This window comes from Chamaea fasciata, unplaced genomic scaffold (assembly GCF_029207755.1).
Source record: "Chamaea fasciata isolate MVZ Bird 193981 ecotype frontalis unplaced genomic scaffold, bChaFas1.0.hap1 SCAF_40, whole genome shotgun sequence".
NCBI lineage: Eukaryota > Metazoa > Chordata > Aves > Passeriformes > Sylviidae > Chamaea > Chamaea fasciata.
In genome coordinates this window covers 1,621,268-1,641,496 of record NW_027094125.1, presented here as the reverse complement: position 1 = coordinate 1,641,496, position 20,229 = coordinate 1,621,268, and the positions used below count along the sequence as shown (strand labels likewise).

The following is a 20,229-nucleotide window of genomic DNA, read 5'->3' as shown; positions in this document are numbered from 1 at the left end:
GTCTTTTTTACATGTCTCCAATTTGGCCTTTTCTCTCATCTCTGAGAAGGGGTAGAGTTTAAGAAAGTCTCAATCTGTGTCAGGAAAGAGTTAAAGCTTGCAGCAGCCCAAAGGTTTCAAAGCCATGCCGGTAGGGGGGAGGCTGGTGGATGCCTTTTCTTCACCCCCTGGATCTGAAGGTGTGAGCAACTCAGAGCTGCTCTGTAAGGCCCAGCGTGGGTTGGGGAGAGAGATCCCATCCTCCCCTCGGGCCAGGGCTGCCGGGGCACGGCCCTGCCACGACCGACCGGACCCGATGATCCCTGCTGAGGCCCCAGACACGGGGCCAGCCCTGCCAGACTGCAGCCCTGCCAGACTGCAGCCCTGCCAGACTGCAGCCCTGCCAGACTGCAACACTGCCAGACTGCAGCACTGCCAGACTGCAGCCCTGCCAGACTGCAGCCCTGCCAGACTGCAACACTGCCAGACTGCAGCCCTGCCAGACTGCAACACTGCCAGACTGCAGCCCTGCCGCCAGCAGCCGGGGGAGAAGGGCTCAGCCGGCCCTGCCTCCTCTGCGGGCAGAGACTCTTGGAGGCCTGGCCGGGCCTGACCACCCTGGGGCAGCGGGGCCAAAGCCGGGCCCTCCTTGACTGCCCACGATGTTACCTGGAAGCCAGCTGGGAGGAAGAGAAGAGGGCTCAAACTCAGTCTCAGCTTTATAAGGATATTACTAAAAGTCGCATTCCGTTTTCTGAGTGGTCAAAACTACATGCCAATCCCAGAACCGGCCCCTGTAAGGTCCCTGTCCTTTCCAAAGAATTCTAAGGTCCTAACAGAGAAATATTCTAGTAACCATTAAACCAAACTGTATTAACTAACAGACAACCAGAATTCCTGGAGAACAGATGGGCTCAGGTGGACAGGTTCTGCTGCAACAACTACAAGATCATGGCCATGTCTCTTGGCTTGGATGCTCCCAGAACACCTAAATGCTCCTGAATATTCCCCTGAACCTCAAATTCATGCTCAAATCCCAGTAAAGTATTCAGCTTTAGATCTCTTTGCTTAGTTTCTTTATTTTTAATCTAGTTCTGGGTGTTCTGATAGCAAAATCATGGAAATTATTCAGGTGGGAAAAACATATCCTTGATCATCCTACTTAGCTTGATACCATCAGAAGAAAAAACAGAGCAGAAAAGATATTTTTTGGCAGTAAATGAAAAAAAAATCATCGCTTCCCAATTAATTTGCAATGTTGATCAGCGTCCTGGTAGCTGTTCTTGCCCCTGTATTCATCCAGGTGTCTGTGGAGATCCAGGGCTCTGCCCAATGGGGGTCCATTGACGGGGGATAGGGTAAAAGCAGTGCACGAAGCTCTTCCCACAGTCAGGGCACTCACAGGGCTTCCCTTAATGGTGCCTCCGTTGGTGTTGGGTCAAGTTAGAGCTCTGGGTGAAGCTCTTCCCACACTGGGGACACTTGAAGGGCCTCTCCCCAGTGTGGATGCGCCGGTGGGTGACAGGGGTGGAGTTGTACTTGAAGCCCTTCCTGCAGTCGGGGCAGCGAAAGGGCCTCTCCTCTCTGTGAATCTGCTGGTGCACGAGGAGACTGGAGCTGGTGTGAAACCTCTTCCCACATTGAGAACACTCGTAGGGCCTCTCCCCAGTGTGGATCATTTGGTGGATGATCAGTTTGGACCTCTGGTTGAAGCCCTTCCCACATTCCCCACACTTGTATGGCCTTTCCTCAGCATGGATGTTCTGGTGGCTGATCAAGTTGGAGCTGGTGCTGAAGCTCTTCCCACATTTCTCCCACTCATAGGGCCGTTCCCGGGTGTGGATCCTCTGGTGGTGAATCAGGTGGGATCTCTGGATGAAGCTCATCCCACATTCCCCACACTCGTAGGGCCTCTCCCCAGTGTGGATGCGCCGGTGGGTGACGAGGGTGGAGTTGCGCTTGAAGCCCTTCCTGCAGTCAGGGCAGCAGAAGGGCCTCTCCTCTGTGTGAATCTGCTGGTGCTGGAGCAGATGGGAGTTGGTCTGAAACCTCTTCCCACACTGGGGACACTCATAGGGCCTCTCCCCAGTGTGGATCCTCTGGTGGCAGATCTGGCTGAACCTCTGGCTGAAGCTCTTCCCACACTCCCGGCACTTGTGGGGTTTCTCCCCATCATGAAGCTGCTCAGTGACCACCAGCTCAGAGCCCCGGCTGAAGCTTCAGCCACTGTTCTGGCACAGGTTTGGTCTTTCCTCCCCAGAGCACCCTGGGATGGGCTTGGAGCCCCTCCTCCTGCGGGATCTCTGGGACTTTTCCTCCCCATTGGATTTCTGCGCCGTACGGCCGCTAAAAACACCCTCTTCCATGAGGTTCTCCCCTGGGGATTTGTCCTCCCTGGTCTCCATCCTCAGCTCCTTGTCTGGGGGAGGAAGGACAAGGAGAGGATGGGGTTTGCCTCCGTGCCAGAGGGAAGGGAAAGGAGATCCCTTCAGTGTATCCCTGGCAGGACGGCGTTGACAGCGGGGTTGTCCTGCAGCCGGGGGCCAGGCTGGGCTGGGAGATGGAGCAGGAGAGAGGGGAAAAGGGGCACTGAGTACCTCCTCACCTGCCTGGCTGTGCTGGGGATCATTCCTCTTCGGCACAGCCTTCCCCTACATTCAGCCAAGTTCTGGGAATGGGAAATCCTGGTTAGGGGAAATACAAGGGATAAGCAAATTGAGTTTGAAGGTCCCTCTGCCCAAGTCAATCTCTAGAGGTCATTGGGCATCGAGGGTCCATAAAAACCTCTCAAACACCAAGATTCAGCCCTGAAAATGCCTCCCAGGAGTTCCCTGTCTCTGCTCTCTTCCCTTTGGTGTTCGGGGGTTCCCCCCATCCCAGCTGCTGGGGGTCACGCTTGTATTCTGGGTGCCCTGTCTACTCAGTCCCTGCCCTCCCCAGGCTGCTGGGAATCCCAGGAATCGAAAAAGTTCCCCTCTTCTGCCTTGCCACTTAGGGATGCTGGGGAATTTGGAGGTAGGTCCTGGGGTCTTTTCTCCCCTTATTCTCTGCTTTGGGGTGCAGGGGGTCCAAGGAGTCCCCCCTGCCCCTCTCCAGGCTGTTGAGGGTCCCGCCAATGGCGGCGCTCCCCCTCTCTGGGCTCCCCACTTTGGGCTCCTGGGGGACACAGGGCTCTGCTCCTCCAGGCTGCCTCTGCCAGCAGCTGCCACTGGGACCCCCCAAGGGGCATTTTCCACTCACCTTTGGAGTTCTTCATTCTCCAAATGTCTGCCCTCCAAAGAGAACCCGAACCAGGGACCACCCAGGATATGCGGCCCGAGTTCCTCCTCCCTGGTCACCTGTGGGATGGGGGGGTGATGATCCCAGGGGTGGGGGGCTTTAAATTCAGGGAGTGCTCAATCTCCTCCTTCCTTCTCCTTTTCTTGATCCTCCTTTGTCCCTCCTCTTGATCCTGCTCCTCCTCTTCCATCACTGCTCCTCCTCCTCCCTAATCCACACTCCTCATGTACTTCCATCCCTTCTCATTCTCCTCCTTCATCCCCTCCTCTTCCATCCCTCCTCCTCCTCCTCCCCCAGGAGCAGGCACATCCCGGTGCCCCGTTCCCGAAGCCCTGGCAGCCCACGGGAGGAGCGGGGATGGAGCCGGGACAGGTCGGGATGGGCAGCGCGGGGCTCTCGGCTGCTCCCACCCGCTGGGGCCAGGGGGAACCCGACCCGGGGAAAAGGAGAGGGAAACTGGGAAAACTGGGTGCTGCACATCCAAACTGGGCCTTGCTGGGGACCCTGGCTGGGCACTTCCAGCCCTTGGGGCTCCTCTCGGGAGCTTGGATAGCTGGGCGGGGGGAATGCAGAGAGGGGTGGGGGATCCCAGCAGTGGCATCACTGGAAGGAACTGGGCTGTACTTCGTAACTGGAACATTACACGGGCAACTGGGAGTGACTGGGAATGACAACAAGCATACCGAGGGCAAATGGGATATACTGGCAGTGTCTGTGACCATAATGGGGGGACTGAAACCACACTGGGAACAGCTGGGACCACGCTGGGGAGACCTGTGAGCAAGTGGGAGTGACTGGGTCTGCACTGGGGGCAGCTGGACATGACTGGGACCACGCTTGGAAGGACTGTGATTATGTGGGAAGTTACTTGGACAAAACTAGGAGCAACTGGGTGCAACTGGGACAACACTGGGAAGAAGAGGGAGCAACTGGAACCATGCTGGGGGTAACTGGGATCCTACTGGAATCACAGTGGGAGAGGCTGGGTCCTGCTGGGGGAGACTGGGATCATACTGGATCTTATTTGGGGACACAGAGGTTGCACTGAGGGTGACTGAGAGTGGTTGTGAGCATCTGGGATCAAGCTGGAAGCAATTGAGGAAAACTGGAAGGAACTGGGAACATGCTGGGAGCAACTGGGATACACTGGGAGAGACTGAAACCACACTGGGGGTAAATGGGAGCAACTGGAATCAGGCTGGATGATGATGGGAGCAGCTGTGCCCATGCTGGGGTCCTGCTGGGATCCTATTGGAACTGGCTGGGATCATACTGGGAGTGACTGAAATAGTACTGGGAGTGTCTGAGAGTGACTGGGATCCTACTGGACTCAGACTGGGAATGACTGGAAAGGTGCTGGAAGTGTACTTCCATGACTGGAAGTATACTGGAAGTGACAAGGTGCAACTGGGCCCACACTGGGAGTGACATGGAGTCACTCTGGGCATGACTGGAATCATACTGGGAATATCTGGAAGTTACTGGGGTGACTGGAACCAAACTGGAGGTGACTGGGTGCAACTGGGATCATCTTGGGAGGCACTGGGATTACAGCAGGTGTGATTGGCTCCTGACTGGGGGTTATTGGGAGTTACTGGGAGGAAAATGTGGACACCTTGGGAGCAACTGGCATCAACTGGAAGGCACTGGAACCATGCTGAGGGGAACGAGACCACAACTGGGGCAACTGGAAAAATACTGGGAGCAAATGGGACCACACTTCGGGCAACTGCCAGAAACTGGGATCATGCTGGAGGCAACTGGGAGTAACTGGGAAAGACTGGGGTCATTCTGAGGTAACCAGAACCTGACTGGGATAACTGGAATATACTGGGAGTGTCTGAAATCATACTGGGGAGAATGGAACCACACTGGGAACAGCTGGGACCATGGTAGAGGCAACTGGGAGTGACTGGGACCATGCTGAGAGGGACTGGGACTATTCTAGGGACAACTGGGAACATACCGGGAAAAACTGGGAACAACTGGAACTATTCTGGCAGCAACTGGCATCATAGTGGGAGCAGCTGGGCCAATGCTGGGTGAGACTGGGATCACACTGAGACTGACTGGACTCACACTGCGATTGACTGGGAGTGGCTGTGAATGACGGGAATCACAACGACACAAACTGGGAATGACTGGGAACATTCTAGGAGAGACAGTGATATACTGGGAGACTGGAAGTCATGGGGATCCTACTGGAGGCTACTGGGTTCATGCTGGCATTGACAGGGAGACACTGGGATTACACGTGAGGGGACTGGCATCATACTGGGATTTTACTGGGTGTGACTGGACCCTGCCTGTGGGTTACTGAGAGCTACCAGACCCATGGTGAGGATCAACAGGGGATACACTGGGGGACACTGGGAATGACAGGATGCATACTGGTGAAAACTGGGGGGTACTGGCAGTGACTGGGATAAAACTGGGAGCAACTGAACCTTGCTGAGGGAACTGGCAGTGTCTGGCAATGACTATAAGGGCAACTGGGATATACTGGGAGTGTCTGAGACCATGCAAGTGGTGACTGGGACCACACTGAAAGCCACTGGGAATCTGCTGGGGGTAACTCGGGGTGTGTGTGAGGGACTGGGGCCCTGCTGGGAGAGACTAGCATTATACTGGGAGACACTAGGACTATACTAGTGGTAACTGGGAGAACTGGGAACACAGCAGACCATAGTAGGAGGAACTGAGAGCAACTGGGACCGTGCTGGGGGAAAACTGTATCATAATGGGGAATGATAGGGAGTGATTAGTGAAGTAATACCGGGAGCAAGAGAGATCCTACAGGGAGTGAGGGGAAGTGACCAGGATCATATTGGGACTGACTGGGCTCATACTGGGAGTGCCCAGGAAACTGGAACCACACGGGGGGACAACTGGGCTCATCCTGGGAGCAGCCACTGCCGGCACCGGGAGCCCCGAACCCCTTTCCCGGCCATCCCGCCCCTCCAGCCCTAGCACCCCCCAACGGGGTCCCGGCAATCCCAGGGGTCCCCCCCTCTCGGGGTCCCCACTTTGGGCTCCTGGGGCTCTCCTGTCTCTGGGGTCCCGCTCAGGTGGGCCCCAAAGCCCGGATCTCTGCCGGGCTCCCCAAACCCGGTGTCCCCCCGCCGGTCGCGCTGCTCCCCACGTGGCCCCGGCAGAGCTCGGAGGGCCCGGCCCGGGAAGACCAACCCCCACCTGGGGGGACCCGCATTCCCTCACCCCCCGCCAGGGCTCTGCCGACACCGGGACCCCCCAAAAACACCTCCCGGGGATCCCGCCTAGATATTTGGGGTGAGCTCCCTCTCTCCGGGCACCTGCGGGATGCGGCCAATGGTGTCCGGGCGAAGGAGCTGCAGATTCAGAGAGCGGGGAACGCACGTGGTGCTTCCTCTGCCTCCTCCAGGTCCTTCTGCTCCTCCTCTTCCTCCTTCTCTGTCCCTCCTCTTCCTCCTTCTCCTCCCAGCCAGGACACGATGGCCACGGGCTGGGTCACTCCAGGCCGAGCTCGGGGGAGCGTAAGTTTGGGGGGAACAATGGGAAGGGGGTGGGAGAGGGGGCACAGGGGGATGTGGGACCCACTGAGGGTCCCCCAGTTCAGCCCAGGTGCTGGCGCAGTCCCAGGGATCCCCAGTGCAGCCCCACAGGTGCTGTGGCAGCCCCACAGATCCCCCAGCCCCGGCTCCCCGCGCTGAGCACCGCTCTGGCTGTGCCGCTCCTGCGGCATCTGCAGCTCCCTGGTGGCCCCGTGCCGGTGCCGCTCGTTGTGCCGGCTCTGGCCATCCCAAAATCCCGGCTGGGCTCCGGCCACCATCCCCGGCGGCTGCGGCTCCGCCCGGCCCCGCTGGCGGTGGCGGCGCTGGAAGGGAATCCCATCCAGGGAGCCCATGGACAGGAACTGGGGGAAGCCCGGGCCGGGCTCCGACAGCGCCATGGGCAGGGAGCGCAGGGAGAGGAGAACTGGGGGGACACAGACATTTGGGGGCTGGGGGGTCACGGCTGAAGGAAAGGGGCAACGGGGAGAGCTGGGAGAGCAGGGAAGGGGCTTTGGGGCTTCCAGGGTTGAGAAAAGGGGTGGGTAGAGGTGGGATGGGTGGGATTAAGAGGGTTCCTGTGACCAGGAAAGGGAGCTCCAAGCGTCCCCGGTGTCCCTACTCCCATCCAAATGTGGGGAAACCCGGGATGGTTGGGAATAGGGGTCCTCACTGTTGGGATAGGCGGGGCTGGGTGCTGGGAAGGGCAGGAATAGGGGTCCAGAGGATCTCTCTGTCAAGGAAAAGGGGGCTCTGGGGGCAGGGAGAGGCGGTGAATTATTAAAAAAAATATGAATATCGCCCTAATGCCAATATCCAACTATGACGGACAAAAGACTCTCTAACAGTTTAAAGTTAGAAAGTGTATGCTTAATTATGACGCCGGGCAGCGTGCGGGATAGCTCCCAAACACATGCGCACCTACAGAAGATCACAGGGTCTTTTTATGTACAGAAGTATTGAATACCCAAAACACAAATGTATATTCATGACTTTAGTACATCCCATTCCCCGCTTCGTATGGTAATTAGCCAAAAGCTATTAAGCATGCGTGGTTTGTTCTTTGAAATGGGTCGGTGGTTCTTTTTATGGGGCAGGGTCTCAAAATGATGAAGTAAGTGAGTCTTCTTTGCTTTGACTTTTTAACCTTTTAGTGTTGTGTGACAACTGAATCCTGTTTTCCCAGGAGTATTTGATTTATGAATTCATTGTCCTTCTTGAAGCCTATTGATTAGTCAGAATACACAAACATAAGTTGACAGGCCTCATGATTTATCAGTTCCTTAAATCTGGCTTATGCTTATCCAAAGGGAAGTCTATCTGTCTTACTTCAGCAATATCTGGTTTAACTAAAATCTTTAATTGTTCAAAATTAATGTTTCATTACCTGGCAGATACCTGTCTTCCCAAACCAAGACAATGGTGATGATGTTGACAATGGTGATGGATGTTGATGCCAGTGATGACATTGACCATGATGACAAACAACACTGATGTTGATAGTGACATTTACAGTGATGACAATAATGATGTTGATGATGACAATGATGACAATTGTGGGAATGCACAAGATCCATCAGTCACCGATAGACGATGATGTTGATGATGACAATGACAGTGATGAAAATGACAGTGCCACTGTCATTTGACATCCTGTTCATGCCGCGCTGTGGGAAGGTGCTGGGATGTTGATGGATGTCGATGACAGTGATGTCAGTGATGCCAGTGATAATATTGACGATGACAATGATGACAATGACGATGCCACTGTCCCCAGACATCCTGCTTGTGCTGCACTGCCGGGAAGGTGATGGGATGGTGATGATGTTGATGGATGTTGATGATGATGTCAATGATGACATTGACAATGACAAGAATGATGACGATGATGACAATGACAATTATGACAACGACAGTGCCATTGTCTCCAGGTGTCCCGTTCGGGATGGTGCTGGGATAGTGATGGATGTTGATGACAGTGGTGTCAATGATGCCAGTGATGATATTGACGATGACAATGATGACGATGACAATGATGACAATGACAATGCCACTGTCCCCAGACGTCCTGTTTGTGCTGCGCTGTGGGAAGGCGCTGGGATGGTGATGGATGTTGATGACAGTGATGTCAGTGATGCCAACGATGATATTGACGGTGCCAATCTAACGATGGCAATGATGTCACTGTCCCCAGGTGTGCCGTTCGTGCTGCGCTGCTGGGAAGTTGATGGATGGTGATGATGTTGATGATGTTGATGGATGTTGATGATGTTGATGATGTTGATGATGTCAATGATGATATTGACAATGCTAACAATGATGATGTTGATGATGACAATGACAATGATGACAATCGTAGTGCCACTGTCCCCAGGCATCCCATTCATGGTGCACTGTAGGAAGGCACTGGGATGGTGATGACAGTGATGTCAATGATGCCCATGATGATATTGATGGGGTCAATGATGTCACTGTCCCCAGGTGTGCTGTTCGTGCTGCGCTGCTGGGATGTTGATGTTGACGATGTTGGATAGATGATGATGATGATGATGTCAATGATGACATTGACAATGATGACAATGATGATGCCAACGATGTCACTGTCCCCAGGCGTGCCGTTCGTGCTGCGCTGCGGGAAGGCGCTGAATGAGCGCAAGGCCGAGGTGCGGCTGCAGTTCCGGGAGGTGCCCGGGGACATCTTCGCCCAGCAGTGCAAGCGCAACGAGCTGGTGGTGCGCGTGCAGCCGCGCGAGGCCGTCTACGCCAAACTCAACACCAAGAAACCCGGAATGTTCCTGCGGCCCGAGGAGTCCGAGCTCGACCTCACCTATGGCAGCCGCTACAAGGTACCCCAAACGGGCTGGGGACGTGGGAATGGGGCTGGGGACACGGGGACACGGGGGTGGGGAGATGGGAGTGGGGAGATGGGAATGGGGACACGGGAATGGGGACACGGGAATGGAGTTGGGGACATGGGTCTGGGGACACAGGGGTGGGGACACGGGAATGGGGCTGGGGACACAGGAATGGGGACATGGGAACGGGGACACGGGGGTGGGGACATGGGGGTGGGGACACGGGAATGGGGGTGGGGACACAGAAATGAGGGTGGGATCATGAAAATGGAGTTTGGGGACACAAAAATGGCGTTTGGGAACACAGAAATGGGGCTGGGGACATGGAATTTGGGGTGGGGATAGGGAAATAGGATTTGGGGACACAAAAATGGAGCACTGAGACCTAAAAATGGGGTTTAGGGACCCAAAAATGGAGTTTTGAGACATGAAAATGGAGCACCAAGTGCCAAAACGGGGTTTGGAGACCCAAAAATCTAACGTTAGGACCCAAAAATGGGGGTTGGGGACATGAAAATGGAGCATTGAGACCCAAAATGGGGTTTGTGCACCCAGAAACGGGGCTGGAACGCCAAAATCGCAACACTGAGACTCAAAATTGTAGTGTTGAGACCCCCAAACTGGGGGTGGACACCCCACATCTCAGGGGGGTCCCGACACCTGGAGGGGTTCCCAAAACCCACCTGGGTACCCCCAAATCCCAGGTGTTCCCCACACACCTGGGGCCACCTCAAACCCAGAGGAGCCCCCAGAATCGCCAAACCCCACACCTGGCAGGGTCCCCCCAAAGCCCAGGTGTCCCCCCACACCTGGGGGTGTCCCCCACACCTGGGGGTGCCCCCAGACCCCCACCCCTGACCACCCCGGTTCCCCCCAGGATGTGAAGCTGCCGGACGCCTATGAGAGGCTGCTGCTGGACGTCATCTGCGGGAACCAAATGCACTTTGTGCGCAGGTGAGAGGGGACAGGTGACACCTGGGGACAGGGGGGACATGGGGGACAGGTGGGACATGGGGGCAGGTGACTCCTGGGGACAGGGAGGGCATGGTGGGGACAGGTGGGTCATGGTGGTGACAGGTGGGACACAGTGACAGGACTGGGGACAGGGGGGACATGGTGGGGACAGGTGAGACACAGTGACAGATGTGACGTCGTGGGGGCAGGTGTGACTTGGGATCAGGTGGGACATAGAGGGGAGGGCACAGGTAAGACATGGGGACAGGTGGGATGTAGGGGGTCAGGGGACCAGTACACGTGAGACCATTTTGGAGGAGCTGAAGAGTCTGGGGGGGGACAGGTGGGACGCGAGGGGGACAGGTGAGTCCAGCTTGGGGAGGGCCAGTGGGACCAGTTTAGAGGGACAGGTGGGACCATTTTGGGGGCCCAGGTGAGCCCTGGGGTTTCCCAGGTAACCCTGAGGAAAGCCCAGGTGAGCCCAGGTGAGGTTTGGGGGAGTTTTGGGGTCCCCCAGCTCAGTTTTTTGGGGTGTCTCCCCCCCCCGCAGTGACGAGCTGCGCGAGGCCTGGCGCATCTTCACCCCCCTCCTGCACCAGATCGAGCAGCACCGTGAGCCCCCCATCCCCTACCCCTACGGCAGGTGAGACGGGGGGGCATCTGGGGGGGGCTGGGGGTGATATGGGCTGGACTGGGGGGCCTGGGGGGCTGAGGAGTACCTGGGGGAGAACCTGGGAGGGCGGGGGGGGGGCGGGTACCTGGAGCAGGAATTTGGGGGTCTGGGGGACACACCTGAGGGGGAGGGGCTGGTCCCGGGGGTCCTGTTGCAGATTTGGGGGGTCCCAGAGATTCCACTGAGGGGTTGGGTTGTCCCGGGGATTTGGGGGGATCCCGGGGGTCTCACTGGGGATTTGGGGGGATCCTGGGGGTCTCAGTGGGAATCTCGGGGGGGTCCTGGGGATTTGGGGGGTCCCGGGGGTCTCACTGAGGATTCGAGGGGTCCCGGGGGTCTCACTGGGGATTTGGGGGGATCCCGGGGGTCTCACTGGGGATTTGGGGGGTCCCAGGGATTTGGGGGGTCCCTGGGGTCTCTCTGGGGATTCAGGGGGTCCTGGGGGTCTCACTGGGGATTTGGGGGGATCCTGGGGGTCTCACTGGGGATTTGGGGTGTCCTGGGGATTTGGGCGGATCCTGGGGGTCTCACTGGGGATTCGGGGGGTCCCGGGGCTCCCCCCTGACCCCGTGTCCCCCCTTTCCCAACCGGGCCCCCCCCCGAGGCGGACGAGCTGCTGCGGCGGGCGGGGTTCCTGTACGAGGGCACCTATCGGTGGGTGCCACGCCCCGGGCCCGACCCCCACCCCTGACCCACGGCTGGACCCCCGCACCCAGGGGGGGACCCTCGCAGGGGCCTCTCCAAAAACACTCCAGGGCTCTGGGCTGGGGGTTGGTGCCCCACGGGACCCCCCGTGCCCCATAATCGCCCCGATCCTACCCCATGGACCCCTCAATCCCGACCCATTGACCCCCCCTCGCCCCCAACACACTCCAGCCCCCCAGAAACACTCCTGGGCTGGGGATGACCCCCAAACCCCCCCCGCCCCATAGAGCCCCCCAGCCTTGCCCCATAGACCCCCCCTGGGCCCCCCAACCGCCGCAGCTGGGACCAAAGCTCCCCCACCCTCCAATCGAGTCCCCGAAGCATAATTACCCCTCCCGCCCCGCGCTGGGAGCAATTAATGCTTAACGCAAATCAATTAATCAATTACCTCGCCATTAACCAGGACCAATTAAACCCACCTTTGGCTAATTAATTACCACCAGCACCTTCTAATTGCCCCCAGGCACTTATCGGGCAGACCCCCGCGCCCCCATGGCACTTATGGGGCAGAACCCAAACACTTGGGGGGGTCACGACCCCCGGCACTTTTGGGGCACCATCCCCACTGCGGGGGCGGGGGGAGCCCCTGGACCCCCAACGGGGGCGGTGCTGAGGCGCAGGGGCGGGGTTTATGCTAATGAGGAAGGGGGTGATGCTAATGAGGAAGGGGGTTATGCTAATGAGGCAGTGTTGCCATTGCCATGGGAACACTGGAGGGGCGGGGCCAACAGGCCAGCAGCCAATTCAAAGGCAGCAGAGTGGAAGGGGTGGGGCCAAAGCAGAAGGGGGCGTGGCCTTGCCGTAGCACCGGTGTCGCCGCTGTCGCCTGAGCACTCAGCGGGGGGATCCGCGCCCGGAGCGTGTCAGGGACAGGCCCAGGCGTGGGGACACCAGGTCACCAGGGCTGGTGGCACTGTCTGCACGCTGTCCCTGCGGCCTCGCCCCCAGCCGCTGAGGGGGCAGCAGCTCCGAGCCACCCCCTGATGGCACCGAGGGGCCTGGGGACACCGCGGGGGGCCGAGGGCTGGTGTGACACCGCGGGGCCTGAGGGAGCCCAGGAGAGCCGAGGGACGGGATGGAACCTCTCTGAAGCAGGTGTCAGCCCTGGCAGAGCTGGGCCTCGCGGAGCCCCGGGGCCACGGGGAGCTGCCAGAGCTCAGGGTGGAACCCAGGCCCCCGTGTGACACCGCTGGGCCCCGTGGGAGCCAGGAGAGCTTTGTGACACAGTGGAGACTGATGGAACCAAGTGTCCCTTGGGACACAGAAGGGCCAGAGGGAGCCCGGGAGAGCAGAGTGAGGTTATGGCACCTCATGGCACCAAGGCTGCAGAGTGTGACACAGAGGGGCCTCGTGGAGCTCAGGAGAGCCCTGTGAGGCTCTGGGCCAACACGGCACCAAGGTTCCCCTGTGACCTGACAGAACCTCCTGCACGCAAGGGACCATTTTCCCCTGTGCTTGGCACTGGTGAGGCCACACCTCGAGTGCTGTGTCCAGTTCAGGGTGTCTCAGTTTAGGATGGACACTGAGTGCTGTGTCCAGTTCAGGGTGTCTCAGTTTGGGATGGACACTGAGTGCTGTGTCCAGTTCAGGGTGTCTCAGTTTAGGATGGACACTGAGTGCTGTGTCCAGTTCACGGTGTCTCAGTTTAGGATGGACACTGAGTGCTGTGTCCACTTCCCGGTTCTCAGTTTGGGATGGACACTGAGTGCTGTGTCCAGTTCAGGGTGTCTCAGTTTAGGATGGACACTGAGTGCTGTGTCCAGTTCAGGGTGTCTCAGTTTGGGATGGACATTGAGGTGCTCGAGTGTGTCCAGAGAAGGGCAATGAGGCTGGTGAGGGGCTTGGAGCACAAACCCTGTGAGGAACGGCTGAGGGAGCTGGGGTTGTTCGTCCTGGAGAAGAGGAGGCTCAGGGGAGACCTCATCACACTCTACAACTCCCTGCCAGGTGACTGCAGCCAGGTGGGGGTTGGGCTCTGCTCCCAGGCAACCACTGGCAGAAGGAGAGGACACAGCCTAAGGCTGTGCCAGGGAAAGTTGAGATTGGACATCAGGAAAAGATTCTTCATTGAAAGAGTGATTGGGCACTGGAATCGTCTGCCCAGGGAGGGGGTGGAGTCCCCATCCATGAATGTGTTAAAGAAAGAATAGACGTGGCACTTGTCCCTGTTTGAAAGACAGGAGTCTGCCACAGGAGGCGGGAACCTCCTTTGAAATAGAGAATGTGACCCCCTTCCCTCCAAATTATCCTAACTTTGAAATTCAGGGGCTTTCAGGCAAAGAGATGGGAAAAGGAATAACAGTTCTTCAGTAGTCTGTGTAACAAGGCAAAGCGACACAGACCCCCAAAGGAGATCACCTGATTGTAGAAATCTCCCCCTTTATGTACCTTTCTCTGTACCTGACATAACTGTAACTAGACTGAGACCCAACAGAAGTGAGCAGAAGGAAGGCACCTGCTGGCTGGCCCAGCTGCAGTGCTGCTGCCCGCAGGTTCCACCATCCGGTCACCGTCCTGCTCTGTCCATGCGTCTCTCCAGCCTCACTCCCGGCTGCCTCTCATCCTTCAAGCGATTTCCAACCATGCAGCCTGCAGCTGTGCCTTTCCCACGGGGCCTTCCCGTGAGAACAAACCTTAACCACTTCTACAGTTATAAACCAAAGCCTTCGTCTCCCCCCTCTTTTTTAATTAAGCAACAAAAACCTGCTAAGAAAAACCCAAACAATTTCTAAGACGTTAACAACAGTGGTAACAAGAATAACTGTTAACAGAAGCCTGCTAGGAAAAACCCAAACAACTTCTAAGACATTAATAACAGTGGTAACAGTCAGAACTATAGCAACCTTTCAAAACCTAACACAGGCATACAACCTTGTAACTATGTGCACATAGAATCGGGAGGGTGAGACAAAAGGCCGCACACACGCTGAGGGAATCCATTTAACTCGGTGGCCTGTGGAGACACAGGCATAACCTCTCCCCATGTCAAGAAGTCCATTCTCCAATCAGTAAGTCCTTTATCATCACAGGAGGTTTGGGATGAGGCTTTGTGTCAAAGGAGCTCTGCCTCTCACCTGCCGTTTGTCCTGTATCATCACGATTTAAAGAATTGAGAATGTATAAGGCCTTGGTTAGTCTGTTCTGAGGGCGCTCCAGTTCTCCCTTTCTTTGTTTCTCAAGCATGGTTTTCAAGGTCTTATGGGCAATAGCTTGCCCTGTGGGCGAGTGTGGAATGGCTGTATGGTGAGACACGCCCCGCTGCTGTAAGAAGTGATGGGTTTGCTCTGAGCTGTTTGCTCTGAGCTCCATTGTCTGTTTTGATGGTATGTGGAAGGCCTAGAGTGACAAAACAGATGAGGCAGTGCCAGAGAGCCTTGGAGGGAGTCACACGGAGTTCTTTGAAGTCTCCCCCACACAGCATTTCTGGTCACAGTTTCCCCTCATTCCGTGATCTCTGCTGCCTGGGGTTTTTACTCTAGGGAAGCTTTTTGTTTTTTCCCTCTGTCAGCACTCAGAGAAGGGAAAGGGCAGGGCACAACAACCCAGTGGGTCCAGCAGAGGTGATGCTTGTGCTTCTGTCAGCAGAGCAGCTGCTGAAGGCACTTTCAGAGTCTTCAATCAGACCTGCTGGTCACTCCAAGTCACAGCTCGGGGTTCTCAGTCACTTGTTCAAGGAGAGCTCCTTTTGCATTTTCCCGATTCCCCAAGAGTATGAAATTGAAATCACAGACTCAGGGAAGCTCCTTATCTTTATAGTGATCCCTCCCTTGATCTTTCCCTTGCAAAGTGCCCTCAGCAATGTCCTGGAGGTGATGTAGAGCTGGGAGAAGACCTGACCCACAGAGACCCTCCTGAAACCAGAAGCCCCCTCTCCTGCCTGGGCACCGCTGGTGGCACACGAAGCTTCCCAGCCTGCAGCCATGCCCAGGGAGCCCACACACCCCGTGCCTCCGGCAGGGCAGCAGGGAGGCTGCAGGCTGGGGGCTGTGCCAGCTCTGGGACATCATTCCAGGCAGCTGCACTGCCCTGCAGGCAGACACTCACCATGGCAGGGGCTGCCAAGCCTTGGCTCCGAGGGAGCTCTCCTGTGTACTCCCAGCCCAGGCTGCCTTTCCCCTCTCTCTGCCTCCCACCAGATGCGAGGGATAACCCTAACCCTAACCCTCCCACCAATGGAGGCATCTCATCCTGGGTTTGCGTTCCCAGCGTTGGAGGAACACCCAGTTCCCATCCCATACCTTCCACTGAGCCACAGCAGGTGAGTTTCCTCTTGCCTCTGTACGTGTGTGCCCAGACCAGACACCTGTGTGTGAGTGTGTTCTCTCAGCTGCCATGGGAATTAATGAGCACAGAGGGCAGGAGTGAGCTGGTCCCAGGTAAATACCCAGGCACAAATGCCAGAGGTGGTCCCACGTCCCCAGGAAAAGGAGCAGGTTCCTATGGAGGACTGTAATTGTCCTGGCATTCCCTGGCCAGGCAAAGCAATGGGGTGCCAACGGCCTGAAGGAGTTTTGGACAACTTCTTGGGTGGGCTAAGAAAGGTGATTCTCACTGGGACTTGGAGCTGACCAACAGGGAGGAGCTGGTCAGGAATGGGCTCAGCAGTGTCCCCCTTGGCTGTCCCGACAATGAAATCGTGGGGTCTCAGGTGCCAAAAGGCAGTGAGCAAGGCCAGCAGCAGAGCGTGGGCCAGGGCACTGCAGAGGAGAAGAATTTGATGTTCTGGGACACAAGAGGTGCCATGGCAAAGGCAGGTCTGAAGGCTGAAGGAGCTCAGGAAATCTTAAGAGGTCCTGCAGGAAAGCCTCCTGCCAGGACAAGAAGGATCCCTCCAAATCCCCATGAAATAGGCATCCTTCTCCCGAGGCTGCCTGGCTCAACAGGCACAACTCCAGGACAGAGAGGCAGCAAACAAGAGATGGAAACGGGGCAAGTTGCAAAGCAGGGATTTAGCACACCTCGCCCCAGGATGTAGGGATGAAACCAAAAGCAAAGCTCCCAGGGGTTTGAGAGATGCTGGGAAGGGCAGAGGAAGCACCAGGAGGTGTCCAGGAATAGAAGGTCCTGCTGAGGGAGTCTCGCCCATCCTGGAGCTCTGGCACAAGTGGGCACTGGGGCTCCTGTGGGCATGTCAGCCTTCCTCTGGGAGGGACTGGGCTTGTCCATGGCACGGCTCTAGACTCTGCAGAATCTCCTTGAAGCCAGGCTGATGAGCTAAATATGTCTGCATTAATGCAGAATTGGGTCTCCAAAATCCATCTGGTTTGAATTTGTCTCCTTAGGTTGAGACCTCTTCGTTTTGACTACATTCCTGAAGTCTCAGCCTAGGAGTTCAAGGATTAGGGGAAATTGTCAGGATGTTTACATTGGCAAAATCTCTGAGGGTGCCAAGGTCCCCCTGCACTCAAGGTCCCTCCTGAGAGCTGGGATGGGTGAGGATGGCTCATCCCGAAGCACAGTTGCTAAGGGGATCATGGAATGATGGAATCATAGGATGGGGTGGGTGGGGAAGGACCTTTAAAGGCCATCGAGCCCAACCAGCTGCCATGGGCAGGAACATCTCCAACCAGGGCGAGCTGCTCAAAGCCCCGTCCAGCGTGGCTCTGGATGTTTGCAAGGATGAGGCATCCAGCCCCTCCCTGGGCAGCCGGTTCCTTGCTTTCACCACCCTCCGTGTAAAAAATCTCTGCCTCTGGTGGGATCCCTTGGATGACAGTGTGAGGAGCAGAAGGCCAGCGCAGCTCAGGGAAGGGAGAGACTCATTCGATGGCACTGCTGGCCTGGGCAGGATTACCACGGCTCAGAAAGGCCACAGGCAGGGCAAGGGAAGCCAAACCCGGGCCAGTGGTGAGAGAGCAATCAGGGCTGGGCTGAGGGCTTGAGAGAGGATGAGGAGGATGAGGAAAGAGGACTCCCTGTCCTTGCCTGCCCAGAGGGTCCTTCCCCAAGAGCTTTGCAAGTGCCTGAGCTCTTGGTGCCCTTGGCCATGGCAGTCGTCTGCCCCAGTGAGGTCTGTGAGGAGACAGGTTGTCCTTGTGGCACTGGGGCTGTGTCCTTGCGGCCCTGGGGACGCTGGGCACCGTGACACTGCTGTCCTTCCCTGGGCATGGCCCAGCACAGCCCAGGCTGCTCCAGGGAGAGCCCTGGGCTCTGGGAGGGACAGGATCGCCCGTCCCAGGGAGCAGGATTCAGGCCTTGGCCCTTCCGCTCCCTCAAACAAAGGGTTTGCTCAGCACCAGAGCCAGTGCCCAGTGCCTCTGCCTGCAATCACAGCCTCCAATTCCCAGCTGTAACGAGGCCCTGGGGAGGCTTCATCAGAAAGGGCTTTCAGTGGCAACTCTTAAGGCTCCAAGACTTTTTGGGTTTTTCTTCTGACTTGGATTTCTTGAGGGACTGCTGCTGTCTCCTGTCAGGATCTGAGGATCCTGGACTCAGGACACCAAATCCACCCCAGGGCTCATTCAAAGGAAGAAAGGCCTAATGAGTTGTTACCTTCCCAGCCCTTTGTCAAGTCTTTAAGACTTGTACAGCTAATTAGAGAGGTTCGAGGACGTGAGATGAAGGTTCCAATGCCCATTTTGAAGGGATGATAACAGCATTGTGCAGCTGACACCGATCCAGGGTATCCTAAGGATATCCTAAGGACCCATGGAGAAACAGTTCCTCATGGCCCAAGACGGGATGGAGAACTCTGCCCATCTCCCCCAGCCCGGCCCTTTGTCTCAGTGACCACCTGGGACCTGCCTCACTTTCTGTGACATGAGACTTGTCCACTGAGTTCTGTAGTGACGTTACAGCTCCTCTGCACCAACTTCCACCTCCTTTCACCCTAGATCTGGCTGCCAACAGGCACGGAAGGGTTTCTGCTAATCATAAAACAGAAAAGATATTAGTTAAAAATAATAACAACAAAAAACCCCCATAAAAACCCCAAACTAAAACCACCAGCAACAAAAGAAACAAACTAACAAGCAGAACCCCAGAAGCCCACCCAGCTCCAGAGGTGGAACATGCAAAAGAGCCGGACACAACAAATGATTCCCACATCCTCCACGACCCCTGCAGGCGGTGCCCCTCGGGCAGGTCCTGCCCAGGGACCCCTCACAGCCCCACGGGTCCCGGCCCCGCTGGGTTTGACAGGTCCCCTCCCAAAATGCCGAGTTCAGTTCTGACCCAGCATTAAAAACCCCAAGACTAAATAGCAGATTCCAGAATCCTGCAAAATCCCGCCCAAGAACATTTCGCTATAAAATCACAAGTATTAACAAAAGCTGAGAAAGTCAACAACGTTTGAAAACAAGCTTCAAGCACTTGGACTAGAAGAGCTCAGGCAATAAAATGAATTGGAATGAACCCTCTCTTTCTAACATGTGAGCAATGCAATGAAGGATTTATCTTAATTTTACTGTAGCCGCTATTAATAAAGTGCAAGATTTAAGAGTCTCGAAAAATAAAAATAAATAAATAAAAAAGACCCCCCCCCCACTATACCAAAAAGACAAACCTCATTTTTATTTACTGTCATGAAGCTCCTGAAAAAACAATCAAATCATCCTGCAAGTTCAGAGGTACAAAAGAAATCTGACTTGAGTTTCTGCACCAAATCACAGCAGGGTTTGTCCCACTGGCCATTCAGAATGGGAGCAAACGAACGAATCCATATTTTCCAAGATATTTTCCATGGTCATCCTCCATTTCTTTAAGGAAGATTGCACCAAAGACTGATTATATTCTGCCTGGGAAGAAAGATGCTTTGAGTTATTTAAGCTTTGAGGTGCATTTAAAAATGACTTTCACTAAAGTCAGATAACTCCCAGGCTTGAAGGTAAGGCTTAAATAAAATTAGCCACTTGCCTGCAATATTTGCAGACAGAACACACTGGAATGCCCTTTCACACGAAAATCTAAAAAAAATCTTAAATCTAATTCTGGCCAACACCAGCCGGAGACAAGATGAGAGCTGTTACCAATTCTGAGTTTGGTTCCCAAAGTGATTGACCCCAAAGCCTGCGATGAACTTTGGCAGAATTGTGCACAGCGGCTCTGAAACCCGGGCCCGCAATGACAGAAGTGTTTGGACCTGGGTGACGTCCCTTCCAGCCACCAATTGCACAGTGACAGCTGCTGCTCCCACAGGAAAATGGGCTTTGGGGTCATTGGAAGCACCAGCCCAGCCCAGTGCCTGGCTGCATTGTAATGAACAAGAGATTCACTCAGCCAATATATCGAGCAACAATCAATTTATCAATTCATTAGT

At 55.9% G+C, this 20,229-nt stretch overlaps 1 pseudogene; it reads right to left on the bottom strand.

Annotated features, from left to right (window-relative positions):
• LOC136303661 (uncharacterized) overlaps window positions 1-20,229 on the bottom strand; it is a 372,218-nt pseudogene that overhangs the window by 320,602 nt on the left and 31,387 nt on the right.